The 18,261-nt window shown below is 36.4% G+C and overlaps 1 protein-coding gene and 1 long non-coding RNA gene across 2 annotated transcripts in view; both read right to left on the reverse strand.

Moving 5' to 3' along the window:
- LOC138310768 (sodium bicarbonate cotransporter 3-like) overlaps window positions 1-17,239 on the reverse strand; it is a 49,526-nt gene extending 32,287 nt beyond the window's left edge. Inside the window, exon 1 of the mRNA XM_069252103.1 lies at window positions 16,589-17,239. The gene's annotated coding sequence lies outside the window, so the exon portion shown is untranslated. The remainder of the gene's footprint in view (window positions 1-16,588) is intronic.
- Window positions 1-18,261, reverse strand: part of LOC138310244 (uncharacterized) — an 83,711-nt gene that overhangs the window by 36,102 nt on the left and 29,348 nt on the right. The window lies entirely within an intron of this gene.

Raw genomic sequence — 18,261 nt, forward strand, 5'->3', positions numbered from 1 at the left:
ATGTATCTCCTTCTAAGAGTTCCAATATATTCAGTTAAGTGTATAATCCAGAAACAATGTATATAGCAATCTTTAAATCATCTGTCCCTGAAATTTCATAATAAACTCTTCCAGTTTTTGAACCAGAAGAGTTCAAATGTGTGTTATGGGGTGAATGAGTTTAAGTCCTCTGGTTCTGATACCACATTCTATTATAGAAAATGGGAAATACATAAATCCCTTGAAAATGAATCAACATCAAGTAAGACAATAGGATATTAATCTGTATAACTATTTAACCTCAATGTTTTATGTTTCCTGCTTAAGAAATTACCACAAACTGTCTAAATACCTTTGCTTTTGATGAAGGCAGCAGGTCATCATAATGCTATAAAGTTTAACCATAGGTACAGAGATTTTAATACAAGGTCGTGACCTCTATTATATAATTTACATACATCATTTCCTGTAATGTAGAACAGACCCAGGCTTTTCTGTTCTGAACTAATTTGAGAACTTTCACATTTTATTACCTCCTCATCAACTATTTCCTCTAACAATGATTACGATCAATTATAGATCATTGGATGTGGTAGAAGTGTAGAATTTGTCTGTAAATACGCCAGATACCTGTTTATTATTGCCAGGAAATGAGAACAATTCTGTTGATACGACCAACACCTTGAGGAATTACCAGGGGACCTTACATCCCTTTCAGATGAAATCTCTCTAACAAGGCGGGTTCTATCTGTACTTTATTTGTATAACCTTTATAGCACTTTGATAACTTCTAATCTTTTGTTTCCTCATACAAACCTCCAACCCCAAATCTTCACTCCACTCCTTTTCGTTAAGATTTCATTATCTGGTAGCATGCCTTCATCATTGAAACAATCTTCCCTTTTTAAAGGAATTTATTTTCTTTCCTGGACCCAAATCTTTACTCCATCTCCATTCATTAACACATTCAGCCCTAAAGACGCATTTGAACTCATCAAATTTTAAAGGCCAGAAATGAGTTTGTTATGAAATTTTTAGGGGTCGATGAGTTAAGATTCATTTTGTCAGGCGTATCTTTTAAAACAACACTTTTAGAGGGTATATTGTATTTATTTTGATGCAACACAAAATATTTAGAAACAGACAAAATATAAAGTCTACCAACAAACATTAATTCTCATATAAAGATTCCCTGTATCACCTGTGCAGAAGTCACGGTGGCCGAGTGCTTTTAATATTAAAATATGTCCTATCATATTACCACAAACCCTTTACCTCTGGGTTGCTAGTTTGAATGTGGGGCAGTTTCCAGGTACTGACCACTGGTCTGTGGTTTTTTTCTCCATGTACTCTGGCTTTCCTCCACCAACAAACCTAGCACGTCCTAATAAATGACCCTGGCTGTTAATAGGACATTAAACTAATAAAACAAAACCAATCAACTATACTAGAGACATAACTCAAAACCACTTATGTTGATGAGACCTCCGCTTTTAAGACCACTCCACAGCGATATGACATCTGCATTAAGACCACATGTATACAGACAGTACCTCTGTATAGAACCCCCTTTATACAGATATTACCTGCATGACTGCCTTAAGACCACATGTATACAGACAGTACCTCTGTATAGAACCCCCTTTATACAGATATTACCCTGCATGACTGCCTTTAGACCACATGTATACAGACAGTACCTCTGTATAGAACCCCCTTTATACAGATATTACCTGCATGACTGCCTTTAGACCACATGTATACAGACAGTACCTCTGTATAGAACCCCCTTTATACAGATATTACCTGCATGACTGCCTTTAGACCACATGTATACAGACAGTACCTCTGTATAGAACCCCCTTTATACAGATATTACCTGCATGACTGCCTTAAGACCACATGTATACAGACAGTACCTCTGTATAGAACCCCCTTTATACAGATATTACCTGCATGACTGCCTTTAGACCACATGTATACAGACAGTACCTCTGTATAGAACCCCCTTTATACAGATATTACCTGCATGACTGCCTTTAGACCACATGTATACAGACAGTACCTCTGTATAGAACCCCCTTTATACAGATATTACCTGCATGACTGCCTTAAGACCACATGTATACAGACAGTACCTCTGTATACCTATACAGACAGTACCTCTGTATAGAACCCCCTTTATACAGATATTACCTGCATGACTGCCTGAAGACCACATGTATACAGACAGTACCTCTGTATAGAACCCCCTTTATACAGATATTACCTGCATGACTGCCTTAAGACCACATGTATACAGACAGTACCTCTGTATAGAACCCCCTTTATGTAGATATTACCTGCATGACTGCCTTAAGACCACATGTATACAGACAGTACCTCTGTATAGAACCCCCTTTATACAGATATTACCTGCATGACTGCCTGAAGACCACATGTATACAGACAGTACCTCTGTATAGAACCCCCTTTATACAGATATTACCTGCATGACTGCCTGAAGACCACATGTATACAGAGAGTACCTCTGTATAGAACCCCCTTTATACAGATATTACCTGCATGACTGCCTTTAGACCACATGTATACAGAGAGTACCTCTGTATAGAACCCCCTTTATGCAGATATTACCTGCATGACTGCCTTAAGACCACATGTATACAGACAGTACCTCTGTATAGAACCCCCTTTATGCAGATATTACCTGCATGACTGCCTTTAGACCACATGTATACAGACAGTACCTCTGTATAGAACCCCCTTTATACAGATATTACCTGCATGACTGCCTTAAGACCACATGTATACAGACAGTACCTCTGTATAGAACCCCCTTTATACAGATATTACCTGCATGACTGCCTGAAGACCACATGTATACAGAGAGTACCTCTGTATAGAACCCCCTTTATACAGATATTACCTGCATGACTGCCTTTAGACCACATGTATACAGAGAGTACCTCTGTATAGAACCCCCTTTATGCAGATATTACCTGCATGACTGCCTTAAGACCACATGTATACAGACAGTACCTCTGTATAGAACCCCCTTTATACAGATATTACCTGCATGACTGCCTTAAGACCACATGTATACAGACAGTACCTCTGTATAGAACCCCCTTTATACAGATATTACCTGCATGACTGCCTTAAGACCACATGTATACAGACAGTACCTCTGTATAGAACCCCCTTTATACAGATATTACTTGCATGACTGCCTGAAGGCCACTTGTATACAGTCAGTACCTCTGTATAGAACCCCCTAGATTAACTATTACAAAATTAAGTTCTCTTAATCCACTGGACAGAATCTTGTAGCAGAGGACAATTGTACCAAAAGTCCAGTTGTACCATTGAAGATTTGAGATTTGAGAGGTGATATCGAAGCTCATCACAGTGTATATAATGTATATATATAAAAGATTCAAGTTTCTCACCTGGGTAGAGAGGTCACATGATCAGTAAACATCTCCTATGGTAATCTGTTATACAACAATATCATCTGACTTGTGTAACCAAATCTCGTGTGTGTATAGCTAGTCATCAAATATCGATCGGCAGGGAATCTGGATTTTTTGTGATTTCATAATTAATAGAAAATTTGGAGATTAGCCAAATCCCTGTTGCTGTATAACTTGGATACTAACACTAAGGATTTTTTTTTTATAAATCGTACTAAATCACACATATCATTATCGAGATATTCCAAAACTTTGATGTAAATTCCGTATATCTTGTATTCATCACCAGTCTATATTCATCTCAGGTAAAAATACAGATCAGGTGAGAATCAACAGAATTCAGAAAATAATTGAATATTGGTTACCTGTACCTGACAAACTGCAGCTAGGCTCCGAGAGGATACCTATATATGTAACAGGTATGTACATGCAAATCTTCCTCCATTACATACATCAATTTACTCATCAAAAGAAACTTCAAAACATTGCCGGTAGTTACCTGAGAATATATTACAGTCATTTAAAAGAAGAGATAGTTGTAAAAAACATTTTATTGGTTTTTATCTTTATTTCATGTCTTTAGTAAGGTAGACAACTTATATAGGTGTGTGCATGTGGTAGCAGTACAGTTGAACTTGTCAACATTTACAATTCACAGCCTGGATATATGACATAATAGAATTCTGTATATTATATATAAACAACTCTACTACTGCAATCCTATACGCACAACATTATATAGCTAATGACATTGTATATCATACAAAATACCTGAATGACCTTGGGCCTTCCGGCTTCATATACAACACAAATGACCTTGGTATAAAATTTACATCAGCTTTGACCTTCAGATTATCACATATATATACAACACCAAATGAACTTGGTCCATAATCCACACAAACTTTGACCTCCAGATAATCACATACAACACTAATGACCTTGGAATCTCATTTACATCAACCATGACCTTCAGGTTCTTATATACAACACCAATGACCTTGGTTTGTCATCTACAACAACCTTGACCTTGACCATTTTAAACACAACAACAATGGCCTTCGATGATTATGCCAGCGAAACATAACTTAATGTCCATATAAAGGAGAGAATTTAAATGAACAGAAACAATCAGACCTGGGCTCGAACTGAGGACTCTGAGAACGCTAAACGAATGCGCTACCTGGCCACTGATTAAGCTATCTGGCCACTGATTAAGCTACCTGACTGCGGATTGAGCTATCTGGCCACTGATTGAGCTATCTGGCCACTGATTAAGCTACCTGGCCACTGATTAAGCTATCTGGCCACTGATTGAGCTACCTGGCCACTGATTAAGCTATCTGGCCACTGATTAAGCTACCTGGCCACTGATTAAGCTATCTGGCCACTGATTGAGCTACCTGACCGCGGATTGAGCTACCTAGCCACCGATATTCAACCTAGTCCAGGTCTACTACACGTGAATTACTTTAAACTTCATGACCTGAAGTATGCTAGTACTCACCTGCTCAAGGCCAGATTGGAGGTGTGTTGTAGACTATTAGAGTGGGAGCCAGAAAGCCTTCAGAGTAACTGGCAGGTACAGAGATACCTTAGGAGAAGATTTATCTATAAGAGAGTTATGCCAGACATCCAAAACTACACTGAGTTAACACATCCACTTTCACTTACACACAAACATTTGACTATTTACCACAAATTTACAACACAACTGCGTTACACAGACAATGACAAGTTTCTTCAATTTAGGAAGCACCTGTAATTAAATCTATATCATCCTTTTGATGGTGCATTAATATGTCCTTACCTTGTTTGTGAATTCTTTTTATAATGATATACTATATAGCTAAACCTGCCTTAGCGACCACCTCTGTATAAAGACCACCTGTTTGATTAGACCACTTTCAATTTTAACATTATTTGACCTGTGTATAGAGGCCACGTGGCTATAAAGACCATTTGTTCTTTGATCCTTGGGTGTCTTTATAGACAAGTTTGACTCTTATAACAAAAATGCTCAATAACATCCTTCAAACAACAAATGCTGGAAGGACATAAAAACCATCTCGATGTTAAATTTTGACAGAACAGAACAAGAGAGGACCGAGAATGGAAGGGAATAGCTATTGAAAAACTAAAACCGTTTCAATAATGGCTGGGCATGAAAAATATTCAAAATCAGGGAAAGATTTAAAAGAAGGTTTTTTTTTCTTGAGACTAGATATTTGAAATGGGAAGGAAATGTGTCCAAATCTCTTAATCTTCGTACTACAAGTTATCCTTTCAGCAGAGTGTTTACTCTACGGTTTAATATGTAGTACTTGTAAATATCTTTATACAAACATCTAACCGGAAATCTCTAAACAGAGAAAACATTCCACTCAGACAGCGGGTCAACATTCGTTACACGTTCTCAGCTGTATGAACTCCTCCAATATATATAACTATATACATGTTCATGGTGGTCATTCAACTTTTATCTACTACTATATCACATAATAAGTTGTCCATCAAAGCTTACAAACATACAAAATCAAATGTACAACTAGAAATAGAAGACATAAATGTCTACTCCACCATCAAAGTGGAGCGGAACAGGGATGAGATGGGATATGGGACGGGACAGACAACGGTAACTTTTAATATGCCCCTCCGAGTGAGTTCGGAATCAAGAACATTATGATGCATGGTAGATTTTTAGTAGATCATCACTACAATCTTACAATGGCTACAGGCTATATTGTCCAGAATTTTCAGCCATTACCTCACTAATGTATGTTTATTATCTTATATACTGCCAGTTCTCCAGATCTTTATATCCCAAGGGTTGGCTACTCTAACAGAACTTTAGTAAGTCTCACACTCACTGCTCTATATGTTATACAAGTATTTCAGTGAAGGGTCTCAAACTATCTTCATGTATTTGTGAATGAACATGCATCTTTTCCTTTGTGCTAGTATAAAATTTGGACATACCGTATTCCACCCGATAAGGCCCATGTCCCTATAAGCGCCCCTTCCCCATTTCTAAGCCTTCAATTTCAATATAAAAAAGACCAAGACTCCACAAAACTATAGGTTTGCAATAATTTCATCTTATTAAGCACCTTATCACTTTTTCAATTTTTTAAACGCCCTGGGGGCTTAATTATTTGGTTGAATATGGAATATATTTTATAGTTATTCAGACAGTGAAGAAATAATGTTCATCCAATCATCAACACAAAGAGATACTCTTTTTTAAAACTGCACAATGAATATCTATATTCCCTAAATCATATACAAAGAGTACAAAACTACATTGAAAATTGCAGAATGTTGAATTTCAGGCATTAATATGAATTTTTAAAACAATCATCCATCAGAGGAAGAACATATATAATTCAAATAATATAATGTCTCTTGCATAAATTTTCCTTCATAATTTTATTAATCTTTAGAAAAATATCATCGATCTACTGACAATAGCTGTCTCAATGAAATTTCTAAAAACTCAGTAAAATCTCATACTCACGTTTAGATCATTTAAAGAGGTTGCATCAGAATCCCCATACAATCTTACGATTTAACAAATATTGGAGTACAGTGCGTATAACATCCCACTGGTCGGAGCTGTATTACACAACTGAGAGGCGCACTACACATAAATCAGAGATACGGTATCACAAAGTAAATACTTACGACGTTTCGATAGATCGTGTATAGACAGGTGAGACAATAGATACTTTATAACATCTAAATGGTCATACTGACATCGGTCACCATCTAAAGCTTCACAGAGAGATAAGTTATCCAATACCTACCCTAGTAAAGATACCCTGTCACCTGGTCACCAATCACACGGCTTCGTACAAATAGGTGAATATCTATCAAACACACCTAATATCTCCTCAACCAAGATTTGAGCAAGTCTTCAATATTTCTATGAAGTCCTTGGCAACTCTTCTCCATTTCTATATATGAAGACTTAAGCAAGTTTACCCTGTTCATAAAGCAAGGACTTATCAAGTTCAAACTGTTTCTTTAAAGCCAGGACTTGAGCAAGTCTATTCTACCTCAATAAAGCCAGGACTTGAGCAAGTCTATTCTACCTCAATAAAGTCAGGACTTCACGAAGTCTTCCCTGTTTCTATAAAGTCAGGACATAACCAAGATCACCAGTACAACTACATACAGATGTAGGTCACCAGTACAACTACATACAGATGTAGGTCACCAGTACAACTACATACAGATGTAGGTCACCAGTACAACTACAGACACATGTAGGTCACCAGTACAACTACATACAGATGTAGGTCACCAGTACAACTACATACACATGTAGGTCACCAGTACAACTACATACAGATGTAGGTCACCAGTACAACTACATACAGATGTAGGTCACCAGTACAACTACATACAGATGTAGGTCACCAGTACAACTACATACAGATGTAGGTCACCAGTACAACTACATACAGATGTAGGTCACCAGTACAACTACATACAGATGTAGGTCACCAGTACAACTACATACAGATGTAGGTCACCAGTACAACTACATACAGATGTAGGTCACCAGTACAACTACATACAAATGTAGGTCACCAGTACAACTACATACAGATGTAGGTCACCAGTACAACTACATACAGATGTAGGTCACCAGTACAACTACATACAGATGTAGGTCACCAGCACAACTACATACAGATGAAGGTCACCAGTACAACTACATACAGATGTAGGTCACCAGTACAACTACAGACACATGTAGGTCACCAGTACAACTACATACAGATAAAGGTCACCAGTACAACTACATACAGATGTAGGTCACCAGTACAACTACATACAGATGTAGATCACCAGTACAACTACATACAGATGTAGGTCACCAGTACAACTATACATACACATGTAGGTCACCAGTACAACTACATACACATGTAGGTCACCAGTACAACTTCATACACATGTAGGTCACCAGTACAACTACATACAGATGTAGGTCACCAGTACAACTACATACAAATGTAGGTCACCAGTACAACTACATACAGATGTAGGTCACCAGTACTACTACATACACATGTAGGTCACCAGTACAACTACATACAGATGCAGGTCACCAGTACAACTTCATACACATGTAGGTCACCAGTACAACTACATACAGATGCAGGTCACCAGTACAACTACATACAAATGTAGGTCACCAGTACAACTACATACAAATGTAGGTCACCAGTACAACTACATACACATGTAGGTCACCAGTACAACTTCATACAGATGCAGGTCACTAGTACAACTACATACAGATGTAGGTCACCAGTACAACTACAGACACATGTAGGTCACCAGTACAACTACATACAGATGTAGGTCACCAGTACAACTACATACAGATGTAGGTCACCAGTACAACTAGACACATGTAGGTCACCAGCACAACTATATACAGATGTAGGTCAAAAGTACAACTACATACTCATGTAGGTCACCAGTACAACTACATATAGATGTAGGTCAAAAGTACAACTACATATACATGTAGGTCACCTGTACAACTGTAGGTAACTTGTTCAAGTATATTAAGACGTAGGTAACTATGTTATTCCGGAAATCCAGCAGAGGCGCCACCATTTTGTCCTGCCGTCCTCGTAATCCTGACGTCATGTCATTTTTCCTGAAGTCATTTTATTGTTTCTGTCTGACGTCACAATGAATTTCCAACCAATGAAAATTGTTCCAGGCCATATTACAATTGTGACATATGCAAATATATTACACAGGCGAAATCACTGGATATCAGGCGGCTTATGTGATAAATTTGTAGGTAACTGGTACAAGTATCTAAATATGTAGGTAACTGGTACAAATATGTAAAGATGTAGGTAACTGGTACAAATATGTAAAGATGTAGGTAACTGGTACAAATATGTAAATATGTAGGTAACTGGTACAAATATGTAAAGATCTAGGTAACTGGTACAAATATGTAAAGATCTAGGTAACTGGTACAAATATGTAAAGATGTAGGTAACTGGTACAAGTATGTAAAGATGTTGGTAACTGGTACAAGTATGTAAAGATGTTGGTAACTGGTACAAATATGTAAAGATGTAGGTTACTGGTACAAGTATATAAAGATGTTGGTAACTCAGTAAGTACAAAATTATAAATATGTAGGTACAAGTATGTAATGATGTAGGTTTCCAGTATAGGTACATAACGATAACGACATAAACAAGAGATCACCTGAAGATTACCTGATATAATGAACACCTATTAAGTGTGTTGTGTATTTCATAAAATATTAATCTTCACAGGCCATCTTAACAATAGCAGTATCAGACTTAAAACGATCTAATCTACGGCCTGTCTCCCGAGGACCATAACATCCAAGGACATGGAGATATTACATAATGAGTTTATCCATTGGCGTTCTTTACAGACATCATCAATCTGGGAAGGTCGGGTCGGGCACACACATGTACACCAGGTACGCAAACATTGATCTAGGAATACACATCTTTACACCCGGTCCACCCCAACTGCGAATGATAAATATTATAGGACAGTTTAGGACTCGTCTTATAAATCCCACGCCCCGCGATTTACCTGTGGATTTGGCGACAGTACTCGAGTCTAAAAATAGCCACGTTGTGTCGGTAGAGTGTTAGCGTTTATCGCTACACGGTACAGAATTTCTCGCTGTGTTACAAATCAATCGATTGACGGTAAGGAACTTCATAATATTTATCATTCGCAGTTGGGGTGGACCGGCTGTAATATTGTAAAAATCGGAATGATAACCTATTAGCTGAGTATACAGGAAAACTCAAAAATTTATTGTTTTCAATAACAAATAAATTATAGCATTTCAGGTACTATTTTAGTTATCATTGCAAATTTTGTGACACTTCTGTAGAAGTGTAAACATCATGTTCTGTGGTAAAAATAAGTTTACCTTAACCACTAGATAATAGAAAGAGTATCATGTTTCAGTCCTGAAATACATTTACAATATATAAAAATTTACTACTGCCGCCTGATATTCAATCACACCTGATCTTGCATTAATCAGTTGGTTTTTTTTGTATTCGTTATGACTATAATATGTATATATAATACACACATATATAATAACATGAAGGTCACTCATGATGTCAAATCTGTCTATGAAGGATGCCAAAGGAACATAGCAAAGCTGTTCATTAAAGACAGATGTCCCTTATACACTGATGTCAATTCTATAGTAAATTCCAACAAATGGGGTTGATAGGTCTGTCCTTTATAGTCAGGTGTCCTTTATATAGAGGTCAATTATACAGTGAATTGTACAAAATGGGGTTGATGGGTTTGTCCTTTATAGTCAGGTGTCCTTTATATAGAGGTCAATTATATAGTAAATTTAACAATGCACCAAATGGGGTTGATGGGTCTGTCCTTTATAGACAGTTGTCCTTTATAAAGAGGTCGTCAATTATATAGTAAATTTAACAATGCACCAAATGGGGTTGATGGGTCTGTCCTTTATAGACAGGTGCCCTATATACTGAGTTCAGTTATATTTTATAATATTTACATTTTACCACTGCGACTCCCATTACTCTCATGATAATCGTGATCTACATTATGAGCCAATAAATGCAGCCTAGACCTGGTGTAGTAATATCTACATCAATGAATGTGGGCCTTGTTTACTGACACCATGTTAGTCAGTGTTGGAAAATTGACAATATAGTTCAATGAACCATCTTGGTTGTGAAACTTGTGAAAAAATCTTTTAAATGTCTGGATAATTGAAAGTAAACTGATAAGCTATTGAAAAACATTGAAATTTTGTTATTTTTTCAATTTTTATTGGGACTATTTTTTATCACATTGAACATGGCTGTTGAGGTTAAATGGCTGAAGTGGGAAATTCAAATGTTCACTCGCATCTAAATTATATTTTACTATGAACTAGAAAGTAAAACATAAATATAACAATTAAAGGATTGTTAGATTGCATTTATTGGAGATATGAATGCAATCTGGGTAGCAGATAAATAGAATAGTGCCCAATCTAACAATCTTTTAATTGTTAAGTAAATTCCACCAAATGGGGTTGATGAGTCTGTACTTTACAGACATGTGTCCTTTATACTGAGGTCAGTTATATAGTAAATTCCACCAAATGGGGTTGATGGGTCTGTCCTTTATAGACAGGTGCCCTTTGTACAGAGGTCAATCATATTGTAAATTGTACTAAATGGGGTGGATGAGTCTCTCCTATCAGTTATCCTTCACAAAGGTCAATTATAAAGTGATCAAATTGTACCAAAGGAGTTGACGAGTCTTTCCTTTATAGACAGGTGCCCTTTATACTGTTTTATTCTTTATAACACATTTGACAGATTTAGCATGACGGTGACTATTTCGACAGGTTTTGACATCCTACTTGAGTACACAGAGGAACCAATGCTACACGTGCACATGTACACCTATCATTATTCCTGTCAGTCTACATCAGCTGTACACCAAAAATATGTCCTCATATATAGTAGGCACTCATTTTTTGTGTGTGTGTTACGTGTTTGTGGACGAAGTAAAAAATTCCTCCATTGCATATAAAAAGGCTATCTGCCCTTGGTTAGATATTGATTGTGATGCCATGTACTTGAGAGCATGACGTCATATTTATCATAGAAAACAATGTGAGTTTTGGTCAAAAAACGATAAATTTTTCTTCCTCCACTAGCAATAAGACACCAATTGCACTTCTAAAGGTAAATTAGTGGTACATTAGAGGTAATACTGATGTATGTAGTGGTACATTAGGGGTAATACTGATGTATTTAGTGGTCCATTAGGGGTAAAACTGATGTATTTAGTGGTACATTAGGGGTAATACTGATGTATTTAGTGGTCCATTAGGGGTAAAAACTGATGTATTTAGTGGTACATTAGGGGTAAAACTGATGTATTTAGTGGTACATTAGGGGTAAAACTATGTATTATGTAATTAGGTAATTTATGTATTGGTATAGGTAACTGATGTATTTATGGTAATTAGGGTAAACTGATGTATTTAGTGGTACATTAGGGGTAAAACTGATGTATTTAGTGGTACATTAGGGGTAAAACTGATGTATTTAGTGGTACATTAGGGGTAAAACTGATGTATTTAGTGGTACATTAGGGGTAATACTGATGTATTTAGTGGTACATTAGGGGTAAAACTGATGTATTTAGTGGTACATTAGGGGTAAAACTGATGTATTTAGTGGTACATTAGGGGTAAAACTGATGTATTTAGTGGTCACATTAGGGGTAAAACTGATGTATTTAGTGGTACATTAGGGGTAAAACTGATGTATTTTAGTGGTACATTAGGGGTAAAACTGATGTATTTAGTGGTACATTAGGGGTAAAACTGATGTATTTAGTGGTACATTAGGGGTAAAACTGATGTATTTAGTGGTACATTAGGGGTAATACTGATGTATTTAGTGGTACATTAGGGGTAAAACTGATGTATTTAGTGGTACATTAGGGGTAAAACTGATGTATTTAGTGGTACATTAGGGGTAATACTGATGTATTTAGTGGTACATTAGGGGTAATACTGATGTATTTAGTGGTACATTAGGGGTAAAACTGATGTATTTAGTGGTACATTAGGGGTAAAACTGATGTATTTAGTGGTACATTAGGGGTAAAACTGATGTATTTAGTGGTACATTAGGGGTAAAACTGATGTATTTAGTGGTACATTAGGGGTAAAACTGATGTATTTAGTGGTAATTAGGGTAAAACTGATGTATTTAGTGGTCATTAGGGGTAAAACGATGTATTAGTGGTACTATGTATTGGTACATTAGGGTAAAACTGATGTATTTAGTGGTACATTAGGGTAAGATGATTTAGTGGTACATTGGGTAAACTGATGTATTTAGTGGTACATTAGGGGTAAAACTGATGTATTTAGTGGTACATTAGGGGTAAAACTGATGTATTTAGTGGTACATTAGGGTAAACTGATGGTATTTATGGTACATTGTACTATGTATTTAGTGGTACATGGGTAAACTGATGTATTTAGTGGTACATTAGGGGTAAAACTGATGTATTTAGTGGTACATTAGGGGTAAAACTGATGTATTTAGTGGTACATTAGGGGTAAAACTGATGTATTTAGTGGTACATTAGGGGTAAAACTGATGTATTTAGTGGTACATTAGGGGTAAACTGATGTATTTAGTGGTACATTAGGGGTAAAACTGATGTATTTAGTGGTACATTAGGGGTAAAACTGATGTATTTAGTGGTACATTAGGGGTAATACTGATGTATTTAGTGGTACATTAGGGGTAAAACTGATGTATTTAGTGGTACATTAGGGGTAATACTGATGTATTTAGTGGTACATTAGGGGTAAAACTGATGTATTTAGTGGTACATTAGGGGTAAAACTGATGTATTTAGTGGTACATTAGGGGTAAAACTGATGTATTTAGTGGTACATAAGGGGTAAAACTGATGTATTTAGTGGTACATTAGGGGTAAAACTGATGTATTTAGTGGTACATTTCATACTGTTAAGCACGAGATGATAAACATTATAAACAACATTAAAAGCTCTCATATTTGTCTTATCAAATTCACATGAAGTGACTGAATTAGGATGTCACACTCCGACACCTAGACAGTATTGACTTGCTCTATTTAACAAAGTTTATAGGTATAATTCACAAGTAAATACTCTGCAAAAATAACAAGAAATGAATATCCTAAATCATGTTGAAATGTAAACACCGAGGTATTGGTTTTTATTTTGATACCTGTTGATACCTGTAGTTAGATATAATGTTAAGATGCAGGTGAGTAACCCCTGTATAATTGAACTTCTGTTTGGTGGCTGTATATATATAGCTACATACCAGATCATGCCACAGCATAGTGAGTGGAAACTGATCTGAATACAGGACGTTACCTTCTGTCTCTAGATACCTCTGACATTACATGCTATTCAGTTAAAACCACAAGGTGATTTTTCTGAATTAAGAAAAATCTCTAATTAGAATCTCAGAGAGTCAAAATCCAGATAAACATCTGTTGATGTCCTAAAGTAATCAGTAGGATTGTATGCTACACCTCAGAAATACCACTTATGCTTAGACAAAGGTCAAACAACACATGTACAGAAGCAGAGAAATGTCATCATCAGGATTCCTCTCTACAACGAAAAAGTCAAAGGTGAGTCAGACTCCAGAGGTGATAGTTCAAAGGTGAGCACAAGACTCTGAAGATGGCAAGTTAAAGGTGAGCAGAGGTCTCAAGAGGTGACCTATGACAGATCTAAACATGTGCCATTGCAGTACATAGGATATATTTTGCGAAGAGAGCAGTATAATTTACTGTCTCTGGAGTCAATATGTCAAAGGCTAGCACAGTCTACAGAATCCAAGATAAGCAGCTAGCAGGAAACAGAATAGATAGCAGCAAGTTTGGTGTCTATGGAATACAACATATTCCATTTAAAGGGATCATTGAACATTAAGTTACCAATCAAAATAAAGTGACATACATTAATACCATTAATACACAACTAAACCATACAAATGTCTGGAATGTGCTCAGTTTTAAATTACACAGGATTAACACAACAAGCAAATAACAACGATTTGATAGCTTGACAAAAACTATGACAATACATGTGGGTACCAAATTTGTACAGATTCACAAAGGAAAATATCAACAAGTATACCTTACCCTCTATGTAAATAGTTGCAAGACATTAAAGGTGCAAGAGATCGGACACAATATTCTAAATACAAGGCCCAGTATGATCTACATAAAGTTGCAAGAGATTGGACACAATATTCTAAATACAAGGCCCAGTATGATCTACATAAAGTTGCAAGAGATCGGACACAATATTCTAAATACAAGGCCCAGTATGATCTACATAAAGTTGCAAGAGATCGGACACAATATTCTAAATACAAGGCCCAGTATGATCTACATAAAGTTGCAAGAGATCGGACACAATATTCTAAATACAAGGCCCAGTATGATCTGCAGTCTGCTGCCATGCTGTCAGGTGGTCTGTGTTACGACCCTAAATAAAGCTAACCAGACTTTTAAGCTTGCTGTTTCAGAATGATCCTCTTAGGTCCAGATCACACCCACCTACGGTCTTCACAAGTACCCCCTCATAAGTTAAACAAAATCACTTACCAACAGGTTTGCTACACTGGTTCATTACTACACAGAATTACACGGACTGTGTGTTATATATACTCCGGTCTATGGGGTACATGTGTAATATAACAATATCGTAAAACTGATCAGTCATGACAAGGTTGAGTAAAATACTATGTAAACGTGGCCAGTACGATTCGTACGTGACAAATGGTACAAGGAACTCTTAAAACAAACCGCATTGTGTTGAAAGTCATTTATAAGTTAATTATAAGGGTAAACGGTCGGGTCAAAATATAATACTGAAAACACGGAGGGTAGAGGGTCAGGTTGAAATATAATACTTAGGGTATAGGGTCCGGTTGAAATATAAATATTGCTAACTCCTTACCACACCAGCTGAGCCTTGAGAAATCTAAACATTGTCCTAGCACACATGCACTTGCCACAAAAAATATTATTCCCTCTATAGGAATCAATAGCTGACATTGTGCCTTTGTCAGAAATCTAGGTCAGCCATTCTACAATATAATATACCAAGTATTAGATATCAAAGCTTAAGCCTGGGAATTATCAAAGAACATACAGGTCATTGTCATTCTATGATCTGTGTAAATAAAGGACAACTCACACACCCAAAGATTTCAGCTCGATTTAAAACTACAAGAAATTAAACAAATATTGGCTTTATAATCTTACAAGCAACTTTTCTTCTGCTTCTATCATTTGTATGTAGACCATGAGGAATTCTTCACAAAATATTCACCAAGACGAATTTGTAACTCATACTGTATATGGTTCTATGTATTTTAGCTGAAAATAATTTAACTAACGAACTTGCAGTTTAAATAATAGTGGGGGTATTCTTCACTTCGTATATGAACACAAGTGCAGCGATATAATGAGATCATCTAAGATTCCTCCCACCCTTGGTATAATGAAACACCTACCCTGATGAAGAAGCTGCTGCCAACCTGTACCGATAATCCAAAATTATCCTGGCTATAGTAGTTCCATGTCACCTTGCCAGAGAACAGAACTGCACTGACTCCAGTGTCCAGCTTATACTGGACTTTAAACACTGGTCAGGTGGTCCAAAGCCTCGCTGGTCAACCTAGCACACGACAATAAGAACAGGTACACAGCTCAATTTGACACCAAACAGTTAAACCGCTTCCTTTCTACTATGACCTCCAAGCACGTCTTCAATGATAAAAAATCCTCAAATTCATGAATCACCCCTGAAATAGACCGACTGATAGAATGGTGCAAGTAGTAGTCTGGTTCAGATAAATGTTTTTCCGTACAGACACTGGGGATTTACAAGGTTAAGATCCTGTTGTACACGGCAGTGCTCAGACTGCAGGTGAAATGGCTGCTGTAACCTTGTGTGTCCCTGTGTATGTTTACACTAGTGGTACTGATGCTGTGCTGCTGACTGGAGGTGTGCAGGCAATTTTCACCCCCTTCAAAATTAGTTCCTCTCTGCCACAAGAGACTATCTCTGTATTCCTTTGGTTGAAGTTTATAATATTTGTTGATTTCAATGTGGAAGATAATGATGTCTTTATACTTTCACAGTCATTGAATTTTGTAGAAAATAACATCCAGTAAACATTCATATACAAAGTATTTTACACTTTCAGTAAACATTTACTTAATTAATACACAAAGGTCAAACAAATTTTCAACACAATGTTTGACAGAAATGTGATATCATTAGCTGTGTAGGTGTATATGTTTTTCTCTCACTGTGTTCACTGATTTTAACATATATTTATAGAACAGGCAAGCTTGTATGCTTTTTTTCTCTCTGTGTTCACTGATTTTAGCATATATCTATAGTAAAGGCAACTAATGTGGTCTTGTTTTCTCTAATACTGGTATAATTATTTTTCAATTTTCATGATATGGTATAGCTAGTACGTGACACTGGGAGGTGAATAAGAGAGACAAAGAATAAAATGAATTAAACATGGTTTTAAGTAGCCTCTTTACACAATGTCTTCCTAATCTATTGTCTGTTAAAAAAAAAAAAAAAAAAAGATGTCTTGAAAGAAAGAGATGTACGTGTCTAATGTCCAAGGTGACTTCACAGTAAACAGTGTTTAGAAACCTGTAAAACGGTATCTCTATGTATCAGGTATATACTCCGTGGTAGTAAACAGGTGTAACAGAGACCATTGTTTATTTACACGTAGTACGGTCAATAGTATAGCTTTAACCTGTGTTTACCAATATCAAGAAAACTGTTAATAATTAAACCACAGATCATCAACAGAGAAAAATTGTAACTTAACCATGTAAATAAAATCATTCAGCATCGACTGTTTACTAAAAGTGTCAACCCCAGTATCCCTGTCATATTACTAACTCATTCCGTTACATATACCGTATTCGACCCAATTAGCGTTTATGTCCCTATATAAGCACCCCTCCCCATTTGAGGCCTCAATTTTATTCCCCGGGCATAAATAAAAACCAAATTTGTGTAGGTTTGCAATAATTTTGTCTTATTATATTAAGCACTTTTTCAATTTTTTTTTCAATGTTTAAAAGCCCTTCCCGCTTACTGGGTTGAAAATGGTGCCAGAAAATCACAAGAAAACCAGAAATGTCTTGC

This window comes from Argopecten irradians, chromosome 16 (assembly GCF_041381155.1).
Source record: "Argopecten irradians isolate NY chromosome 16, Ai_NY, whole genome shotgun sequence".
Lineage (NCBI taxonomy): Eukaryota > Metazoa > Mollusca > Bivalvia > Pectinida > Pectinidae > Argopecten > Argopecten irradians.